Here is a 10336-nt window from a genome sequence, read left to right as displayed (position 1 = left end):
CTAAACCGTCCCCACAGTGAAGCACGGCGGAGGCAGCATCATGCTGCGGGGAGCAGCTCAGACCTGATAAATAAGTTAGATAGATAAATAAGTTTTAGTTAATGTATGTTCCTGTTCTGCTATTGATTCAGGAAGTCTGCATTTAAATGCAAGCCACACTTTTCAGATGCTGATCTGAATAAACTCTGAAAATCCTGCATCCTTCTCCTTCCGCTGCATAATTAGACTTTTCTTTGTGCTGGCTCCATAAATAAGACCCAGCGATCTTGTTGGGTTGAGGGGGAAACGCCTCAGTAGCGGCTCTGAGGACGCTGCAGCTACACGCAGATCTCCATTAACTCTGAGCATCCAGTCCTGCTCTCTGGCTCATCTTCTCCATGCATGCCATGAATTCATAAGCGTTCCTAATTTGGGCCGAGGAGAGGAGAGTGGGAGCAAGGTGACCCCAGCTTTGTTCCTGATCATCAGCTGGTCCGGCCGAGGTTAACGATGGAAATTGGTTGGTCTCTGTTCTGAATTATTCTGATAACTCCTCACCTCGTTTCACCTCTTTGTCTGTTCTTCATCTCTGTTTTATATCTCCTCTCCTCGGCTGTGTCTCCACTCTTTGTCCTCTCTGATAACTCAGCATGTTCCTAATGGGATTTATTTAAATGGCTCTGCTTAAAGCAACCGTCTATGATTATACTGAATCTCTCACATTCCTTTATAATTAATCGTCTCTCCATTCTTCCTGTTTTTCCTGTTTTCTTGGTTCTGCAGCAGCTCAGGACAGACGAAGGTTTTCCTTCTTGCTGCCCAGAGACACTTTGGACACAGTAGGTGGTTCTGAGTCTTTGGCTCATTAGATTCCTGCCAGACTGACTGACTGTTGCGTGTTTGGCTGTTTAAGCATCGCGTCTAATTAGAGCAGCTTCACAGAGACGGAGACTAATGTGAGACAGGAGGATCCAGGCCATGTGAGTCCGGTTCTGATCAGCTTCTGCCCTGCAGGAGCGTCTGCCTCACTTCTCTGGATCTACAGCAGCATCTTTATCTGCTGCACACAGAGAAATTTAAATTTAAATGATGTAAAAACAGCATAAAATAAGAGAGTTTGTTTGTGCTGATTTTATCTGTTGCAGAAATAGAGACTGAGGACCAGCATTTAGTTTGGATCAGGACCGGTACCGGTACCAGTCCTGCAGCTGAAACCTTTTCATGAGACACCAAAGAAAGAGTTTTCTCTGGTAGAACAGAAGCGAACCTGCTTCCCCTCCCCCACATGTTGCTGCACACTGCAGGTCAGGGGGCTTAAATGTGGCTGTTCAGCTGTGAGAAATACAGACAGGAGGTTCAGCGTCGCTGATGTGAAGGTAACGCTCGGCTGTAGATAGACGGATGGTGACACCGTCTGAGGTTCTGCACGGTCAACACTTTGCTGTTTATCCTAAATGTTGCACAAAAAGGAAGGAGATCTGTGTTCAGACGAAGCTTTCTTTGTAGCCATGCCTCTCTGCAGTAAATCCTACACCATCATAAATTCTGTTTATTCCCTTTAAACGTGCCTCAGGTGTGGGTTGAGCAGCAGAATCCTCTCTGGGGACACAGCGGGGTGGGGGGGGTGGGGGGGGGGGGCATCGCCCTTACTGGAAACACAGAGCATCACGTCTGCAGATCATTTCCTTGCAGACAGATAAAGATAAATGCCGTTTCTCCTCTGCAGGAGTGGAGATAGAATGTAGGGGGACACATTTAAAGCTTTAAAAATAACAGAACAACTAATCCACTAAACACTCATTTCCCTACATTTTGTATAAAGGTTGTGTCAAAATAATAAAATAAAAAAGGGTTAAATAGAGCGGAACAGAATAGAAAAATGATATGTGGGATTATTGTAGCTGCAGTTAAATAATTTTGTTTTCTCTTTTAGATAAAAGTCATGATGTGGTGCAGAGCTGCAGTGGCATCTGACCTGCAGGAGTTAGAACCACATGAACCAGAGACAGAGGAACGATCCAGCAAAGAACAGATGATCAGCGAGAGCTTAAACGCTGAGGGAAGAGTGGAGAATGACATTAAAAGCAGGTTAATCTGATGAGGAGATTATGAGGAGCGGCTAAGAAGACGGACAGCAGGGAGGCTGAGGGAGGGAGACTAATTAACACCAATGGGGCTGAAGTCAGACACAGAAACTAAAACACTAAGAGATCCCAGAGAAATAAATACAGACGGCTAAAAGAACGTAACCTTAAACTAAGAAACTACACATAGTGGAACGAAGTAATATGGCAAGACCTTTCTAGCAATAATCAACATGGAGAAATTAACAGGACACAAAAACAAGGAAACGATGAAAACGCCTTTAGATCATGAAACTCCGATGATTTGGAATATTTTTTATTAAATATACTGCTAACTTACAGCCAGAATGTCATTTTATACAGTGTTCTTAAACTTTGCATAATTACACGCACGTTTTCTACTCTTTTGGGTCTCACAGCTACACAGCTGCACATTTCATTTAATGTGAATATGCCGTTTAATAACTGTCCCTGATTGGCTGCTGAATTTCTCCAGTGTGGGACATTTAGAGATGATTCTATTGTAAACTGAGCGCCGCCGCTGCATGGACCATCTGTGCATGATCTGAACCTTAGTGACCTGCATGATGTGGTGCCAACATGTGAAGAAGACGGTCTGCAGAGCTTCATCACAGCCACTAACACGCAGGCCGTGAGTTTGCATTGATTCCTGCTGAATATGTTTAACATGCAGGGTTTTTATTTATTTCTCCCTGAAGGGAATTAAAGATCTCAGCTTGAACACGTCACATCTGTCACATCCTCCAGGTTCCCAGCCTGCTGCTCTGCAGCGGTTCAGGCGCTAATCATCTCTGGACCGCTCTGCCGTCCTGCTCCCAGAGGCCGGTACCATCAGAACCGGCGGTCCCACCGCTGCTGTCCACCAGGCCGGCAGATGGCTGCACGGCCTCAGAGGAGAGGCGTGATGACAGGGGGACCAGGAGGAGGAGGAGGGATGCAGGAGGAAAGATGCTATATCTTTCAGGCAAGGTCAGGAGAAGACGTTAAAAAGCTGCAGGACGACACGAGGCAGAAATCTACGTTCTCATTGAGACTAATCCGTGACAGGCTGTCAGATGCAGCAGCATCGGTGGAGGAGTCATTATGAGCCGGTGTCAGCGCAGGAGAATACGGACGGAGAGGAACCAGGAAGGACATCCAGAAGGACAACAACGTGTGAAGACAGAATGCTTCATGCTTTCTGCAGCAAAGCTCTTCAGCTTTAATTAAGTCGCTTCATACTAAGAATTTAACGGCCGTCCCACTTTGCTCCAAGCAGAACACGCTAAAAGGTGAAAGCTTGTCATTAAAGCAGGAAGACGTGGCTGGGTTGGTGTAAATCAGCCGGGTCTGCTTCCTCTGACTGTTCTGGGTCCATCAGAACCAGCCTGACCCGGGTCCAGTACCGGTCCGGGTCAGGCTGTGGTACGGCGGAGCCTCACGGCCGTTCTGAGCCCTGACCTTTCTGGTTCCAGCAGCACAGCGGGTCGGTTCTGGACGGGATGAGCGGCCAGAACCGGCCAGGTTTAGGGGGAAGTGTCACCACAGCCTGCTTTGTCTCAGAAAAACGACTTTTCTGCTTTGAAAGTTCAGGAATTTATGTTTTTTATCCTCTGCAGATGTTTGGGAGTTCTGGCTGTGAAACATGATCCCTGCTTAACGATGGACTCGTCTCTGCAGCTGTATCTGGGACCGGCCCGTTAAAAAGCCTCGGATCAGCTAAACGAGGCACCAAGGCGCTGCCGGGCTCCTCTTCCACATGGGGGGGGGGGGGGGGTGTAATGCTAGAAGCTGACGCTGCCGTCACTCCTCTGATGGTAAACCTTTCCTAACATCACTGAGGTCCTAGAACCTGTTGAGCCGGTACCAGTTCACCAGAATCAGACCCAAACGATCATTTCCATCAGTCAAGAAAACAGGCGGGGGGGGGGGGGGGGTGTAGGGATAGTTTAACATTCAGAACAAGCTCTGGATCTTTAATTAAAAGAAGTCCAGTCAGTCAGAACCAGAACCTGTGGAGTCCTACTGAGAGTCAGCGGGTCCTGGGAAAGATGTAATGAAGGTCCGGTTGAGTTTCACATGTTAGGGCTAGCGTGGTTCTGCTTGGTCCAGATTCTGCTCACAAAGCTTCCGTCAGCCGGCTTCTATAATAAACAGGTGAATTTAATAATCCACACCTGCCTTGTTACAGAACCTGTCACCAGGAGTCTTCCTCATGTTTCTGCTCTGAAGTCCAAGGGGAGTGAAAACTTTAGTAACTGAGGAGGTGAGACAGACAGACGGTCTTCGTCCTTGTAGTCACAGCCTGCTAATGATGGAGAGATTTATTGCTGGTGCTGCTGCGGTCAGCGGCCCGTTGTGCTTCCGGGTGCATCTTAATAACGCTCCTAATGAGAGCTGTCAGAAAATTCATCTAGATTAAAACCGACCCAAGAGTGCATGCAAACTTTTCTTCATTAACCGAAGTGACAGTAAAAGTTCTGCTGGGTCCTGCTGGCCAGGAGGCTCCGGCTGCCCGGTTCTTTCTGAGAATCATTAGCTGGTGACAGAGCAGCACCGGGGAGCGGTCCAATCAAACAGCACCAGCCTCTGGGTCCGGTCCATTTATGACCGGGTCAGGCTGCAGCGGCGCCGCTCCTTCATGCGTCCTCTGCAGCCTCCTGCTGCTGCAGCCTCAATCCACCAGCTCTCACCAAGCGGAGAGAGAATGAGGCTGATGGAGCGGTTCTGAAGAGGTTCTGGTTCCACCGGGACACGCTGGACCCAGCGGTTCTGAAGAGGTTCTGGTTCCACCGGGACACGCTGGACCGCAGCGGTTCTGAAGAGGTTCTGGTTCCACCGGGACACGCTGGACCCAGCCGTTCTGAAGAGGTTCTGGTTCCACCTGGACACGCTGGACCCAGCGGTTCTGAAGAGGTTCTGGTTCTGGTTCTGAGAGCCTCGTCTCAGGAACAGGCTCAGAGACGAGGCTCCTCTCTGTCAGACTTTCTAACCTGCTTTCTGCTCAGCAGTTACTGAGTTTAAGATAACGATAAGAAATAAAATAAATATTCCGTTTATTCAGCTTCTGCGCTATAAACACGTTATTAATAAAGACATTTCTGATTCAAAACTTTATTTACAGCGTTTACGCACCGTAAGGCCCCCATGATGCTTTACAGGGGGATAAAAATGCAAGATGATATAATAATTAATAATAATAATAATGATTAGGAATAATAATACAACAACAACAATAATAATAATAATAATAATTATAAATAATAATAGTAATGAATAATTATAATAATAACAATAATAATAATAATGATTAATAATGAATATGAATAATACAACAATAATAATAATAATATGATAATTATAAATAATAATAGCAATGAATAATTATAATAATAACAATAATAATAATAACAATGAATAATAATGAATAGGAATAATAATACAACAACAACAATAACGATAATAATAAATAATATTAATAGTAATAAATAGTAATACTAATAATAATAATAATGATGATAATAAGAATAATAATAAATCAACACCAGGCCATTTAAAGGCCTCCTGCTGGTTCTGGTCATTGATCAGAGGTTCTGGTGATGGAGACGGGTCCAGATGAGCTTCAGATCCTGGAGCTCCACTCAGACGATGACTGTGGAGGAGCTGCATGGTGAGAAGGTCCAGTTTATCTCCACGCTGCTCTCACCTCCTGCTGAAGACACTCTGAGCTCCACCTCCAGCCTCTGACTGGGCCCACGGACACAGCTGGCTGGCACCAGTCAGCTGTGACCCCCCCCCCCCCCCCCCCCCCTGCGTGTATCTGGTCTCAGCAGGCTGCAGGTGGGGGGGGGGGGGGGGTCTGCTCTGCTCTGACGTCCATCAGAGTCCAGGATGAAGCAGGTAACAGACGCAGCATTAGGCTCAGGTGTAGCAGAAACTGCAGCCGCCTCCTTCCTCCATCTCTCAAATTAATGTTTCATTCCCCCCCCCCCCCCTCCCCCCCCCCCCCCCCCCCCCCCCGGCGTCCTTGAACCCGTCTGTGACCTCAGCTACATCAAAGACAGCAGATAAAAGCGTCCAATCGTCCATTTGTGCTGTGATACCCGCTGCTGCCAGACAGATACGCCGTGTCGGCTTTTATCCGCCGTCTGTGGGGAATAAAAAGTGACATCCCCCCCCCCCCCCCCCCCCATTGTGGCTCCGCATATCCTCCTGTATAAAATTACCGTATTGATTGGAGAAATAGTCGTTTATGGTTAAGCTCTTGAGTTTCAGGGGATAATGGAAGTTGTATTATCCACCAAGCTGGACAGGAAATCATTTAGAAACAGAGAGCGGACACATCTGCAGGCTGGAGATGTCTCTGGACGTTAGGCCCGGCCCGTTGTTCCCGCTATCAGAACCTCCAGAACATTATTATCAACCAGCTACAGAAATACGTGCAATAAAACAGTTTCTGCCATGAAAACACTGAAAAACATTTTTATTCATCAAACTAAACTCAGTGAGGCTCATAAATGTTGTGGTTGCTCTCATTGATGCTGTTTATCTGCAGAACATCAGAACCATCTGCAGAACATCAGAACCATGTTTACGGGTCGGTTCTACAAGTCAGCTCCAAGTCTTTGCTGGTCTGACCCTTAGTCGTCTTTACCGGATGTGTTTGGTGTCACCCGGTTAATGCTGCTTAAGATTCTGCGCTTCACGCTGAGAGGAAAGCGTTCTTCAGAGCAGCAGATCTGTTTCTGCGTCCTCTCATGCAGCAGAACCCTTTTTACAGCTTTAGGTGCTTTTCTTTGCAGATGTTTTCTCTGGTACCGGACCCTCAGTACCATCAGAGAACAAAGGAGACATGCTGACATGTTGCTGGGAGGAGATCCATCCTGCATCTCTGCTCACAGCTCAGCTGCAAATAAACGTTTCCTAAACTTTAATTATAGTTTCTGTAACTAAAACTATGTAAATTCTGTGGAGTGTTTTATGTTAGAGCGACTGGAGAACCAACATGAAGACCTGCTGCTGGGGAAGTGGGCAGAACTCTGATCAGAACCAGTGGACCAGAACCAGTGGATCAGGACCGGTGGATCAGGACCAGTGGATCAGGACCGGTGGATCAGGACCAGTGGATCAGGACCGGTGGACCAGAATGGTGCATGCTGGGAAATGGCTGGACAGGAAGCAGCTGAGGTAACTCTGCTGTGGACGGACCTCATCCGGGTCAACGGGCCGGAGACACAGAACCAGCAGAGATCCAGCAGCTGGTTGGGACCCAGCGTGCCGGGCCACAGCCATCCAGAACCGGCCCGGTTCTGTTCAGCTCCAGGACTGCAGAACCAGCCAGAGTTCATCTAAACCTGTTTCTGCTGAACCAGTTAGACGTTCATGCTAACAGCAGAACGCTGCAGATATAATCCTGCAGTCATCTTAGAACCCAGCCAGTCTGTCATTGGATCAGAACCTTTCTGCCTTTTATTGTGAAAAAGCAAAGTTTTGCTCATGATGGTAAAATAAAGCAGAAATAAAGAGTCTCTGCAGACGAGGCTGTTTCCACGTTCATTTAAACTGATGCTGTTTGCGGCTGTGTTTGCTGTGTCAGCGTTTCTCTGGTGTTCTGATGCTGATGAGCAGCAGCTGCTGGATGGAGAAGGTCAGCAGATCTCTGCAGACTCCTGGAAACCATCAGCAGAGCCTCGGTGGAGGAACATCCATCAGTCCTGCAGCTGAAGATCAGGAAGCCTCAGCAGGAAGCTAACGGCTGCAGCGTGTGAAGCTAACGAGGTTCTCCGTTATTATTCAGCTTCATTCACACAGAGAAAGGCCGTTATGGAGACTCAGGAGAACGTTCTAAACTAAACCTGCTGGTGTCACGTCTGAGCAGCTAACCAGAACCAGAACCAGATCCTGCACACGGGCTACAGGCGTCTTACCTGGGCTGAGCAGGACCAGTTCTGATGTTTCTCTTCTGCTCATCAGGAAGTGAACAAATTAAATTTAAATTTAAAGTTTCTGACTCTAGAATGAAACGATGGAAATATGATATGATCAGCCTGATTAAAGCTGTTAATTAAGAATAAATCAGATTCAACACACCTGACAGGAACCTGTGAACGCTGGTTCTGCCTGGTTCTGCCCGGTTCTGCCCGGTTCTGCCTGGTTCTGCCTGGTTCTGCCCGGTTCTGCCCGGTTCTGCCTGGTTCTGCCCGGTTCTGCCCGGTTCTGCCCTGTTCTGGGTGTCTCTGCTCGGTTCTGTCAGGTTCTGCCCGGCTCCGGTTCTGGGCGGCTCTGGTTCTGCAGGGTTCTGCAGGGTTCTGCAGGGTTCTGCCCGGTTCTGGGTGTCTCTGCCCGGTTCTGTCCGGCTCTGGTTCTGCAGCTCTCTCAGCCGTGGCTCGGTGTGAGCAGCGGTTATTTTGCAGCTGATTAGCAGCGAATGAGCTCCATCCTGTGCAGCTGAGAACAATCAGTTCTGATGTATGGACGGGTTCTGCTCGCGCCGCGCCTCGTCCTCATTAATCAGACTCACCTGGTTCTGGGCCCGTCTGGGACTGGACCAACTGGCCACGCATCATTTGCTGCTCTGATTAGACCGAGATGGGCGCTCTGCACCTGCCTCCACCGGCCTCCTGTGTTCACCGTCGCCGTGTCAGGCGGCCATCTTCCTCCTTCAGCGTTCCTTCAGCGTTCCTTCCTCTGTTCTCCTCCTACATGGAGCCCGATGTGAAGGAACTCATGTTTTTATCTGTAATTAAAACAGGAGATGGGCCATTTAGAGCCTCGTGGGGTCCTGGTGTCCTGTGCGGGTCACTTTGGTGAAAATATGAAATAAACCCAGAGCTCAGCAGGTCTGTTATAACCTATTATAACAGATCTATTATAATAGACCTATTATAACAGGTCTATTATAATAGATCTATTATAATAGATCTATTATAATAGGTTATATTATAATAGGTTATAGATCTATTATAATAGGTTATAACCTATTATAATAGATCTGTTATAGATGTAACCCTTTAAATCTGGACCAACCCGTGACTTCCTGAACATCCCATAGGTTGAGCATTAAAAGCAGCTGAAGGGCCCAATGTGGGGAGAACTTTCTGGACCTCCAGCAGGAGCTGCTTCTCCTCTGCTGGTGCTGCCCGGCATCAGAAAACGGGTCTGAAGGAGAAAAGCTTCTTTCAGCAGGAACGTTTGCTGTGCAGAGCCTCAGAGGAGAGAAACGCCTCTCAGCGACTTTAATTACTGCAGCAGATGTCAGAGATGATGAAGATGATGAAGATGATGAAGAGCATGTAGGGCGACACACAGAGCGCCGCAGGAGGCTCACCTTGCTGAGAGGTAAGTGTGTTTCTCACCTGGCCTCCACCGACCCGCGCTGATCAAAGTCCTCCTGCAGGAGCAGCAGAGCTCCACGCTCCGCTGCCAGCTACCTGTGCAGGTGGAGACAGCAGCGCCATCTTTAGTCAGCCTCTGGATCCCAGGGTCCCAGGGTTCCAGGGTTCCAGGATCCCAGGGTTACATGGTATCAGGGTTCCAGGGTTTCATGGTTCCAGGGTTCCATGGTTCCAGGGTCCCAGGGTCCCAGGGTTCCATGGTCCCAGGGTTTCATGGTTCCAGGGTTCCATGGTTCCAGGGTCCCAGGGTCCCAGGGTTCCATGGTCCCAGGGTTTCATGGTTCCAGGGTTCCATGGTTCCAGGGTCCCAGGGTTCCATGGTTCCAGGGTCCCAGGGTTCCATGGTTCCAGGGTTCCATGGTTCCAGGGTTCCAGGGTCCCAGGGTTCCAGGGTCCCAGGGTTCCAGGATCCCAGGGTTCCAGGGTTCCAGGGTTCCAGGATCCCAGGGTTCCATGGTCCCAGGGTTTCATGGTTCCAGGGTCCCATGGTTCCAGGGTTCCATGGTTCCAGGGTTCCAGGGTTCCAGGATCCCAGGGTTACATGGTATCAGGGTTCCAGGGTTCCAGGATCCCAGGGTTCCAGGGTTCCAGGCTCAGACTCGGGCCCCTCAGCCGTGTAGCTCCTGTCAGATGAAGCCAGAGGCAGCGTCTCTGCAGCCGTCTCATGCAGCATTCATGACGGCAGCTCTGCAGGACGAGCTCTCCTCGCTGACAGGCTGCTCCTGCACAGATCAACGCAGTGCAACAATCTTCAGGAGCAGCGACTTTAAAGTCTATAAAAATTGATCTGTTTGTCATGAGAGCGGGTCCATTTGGGATTCCTGGAGCGTGAAATCTTTGTGAGATGGTGTATCAATCAGAGAGAAATGGACACGCGCT

General features: G+C 48.7%; 1 long non-coding RNA gene across 1 annotated transcript; it reads left to right on the top strand.

The window, feature by feature from the left end:
• The first annotated feature begins 309 nt into the window (after positions 1-309).
• On the top strand, positions 310-1282 carry LOC118560721. Its single transcript, XR_004929551.1, has 3 exons — positions 310-499; positions 763-959; positions 1125-1282. It is a non-coding gene; the product is annotated as an uncharacterized LOC118560721 (long non-coding RNA).
• The last annotated feature ends 9054 nt before the right edge of the window (positions 1283-10336 follow it).

The sequence above is a fragment of the Fundulus heteroclitus genome, unplaced genomic scaffold (genome assembly GCF_011125445.2).
Source record: "Fundulus heteroclitus isolate FHET01 unplaced genomic scaffold, MU-UCD_Fhet_4.1 scaffold_47, whole genome shotgun sequence".
Classification (NCBI taxonomy): Eukaryota; Metazoa; Chordata; class Actinopteri; order Cyprinodontiformes; family Fundulidae; genus Fundulus; species Fundulus heteroclitus.
The sequence above is the reverse complement of the archived record's forward strand: the minus strand, read 5'-3'. Positions and strand labels throughout refer to the sequence as shown.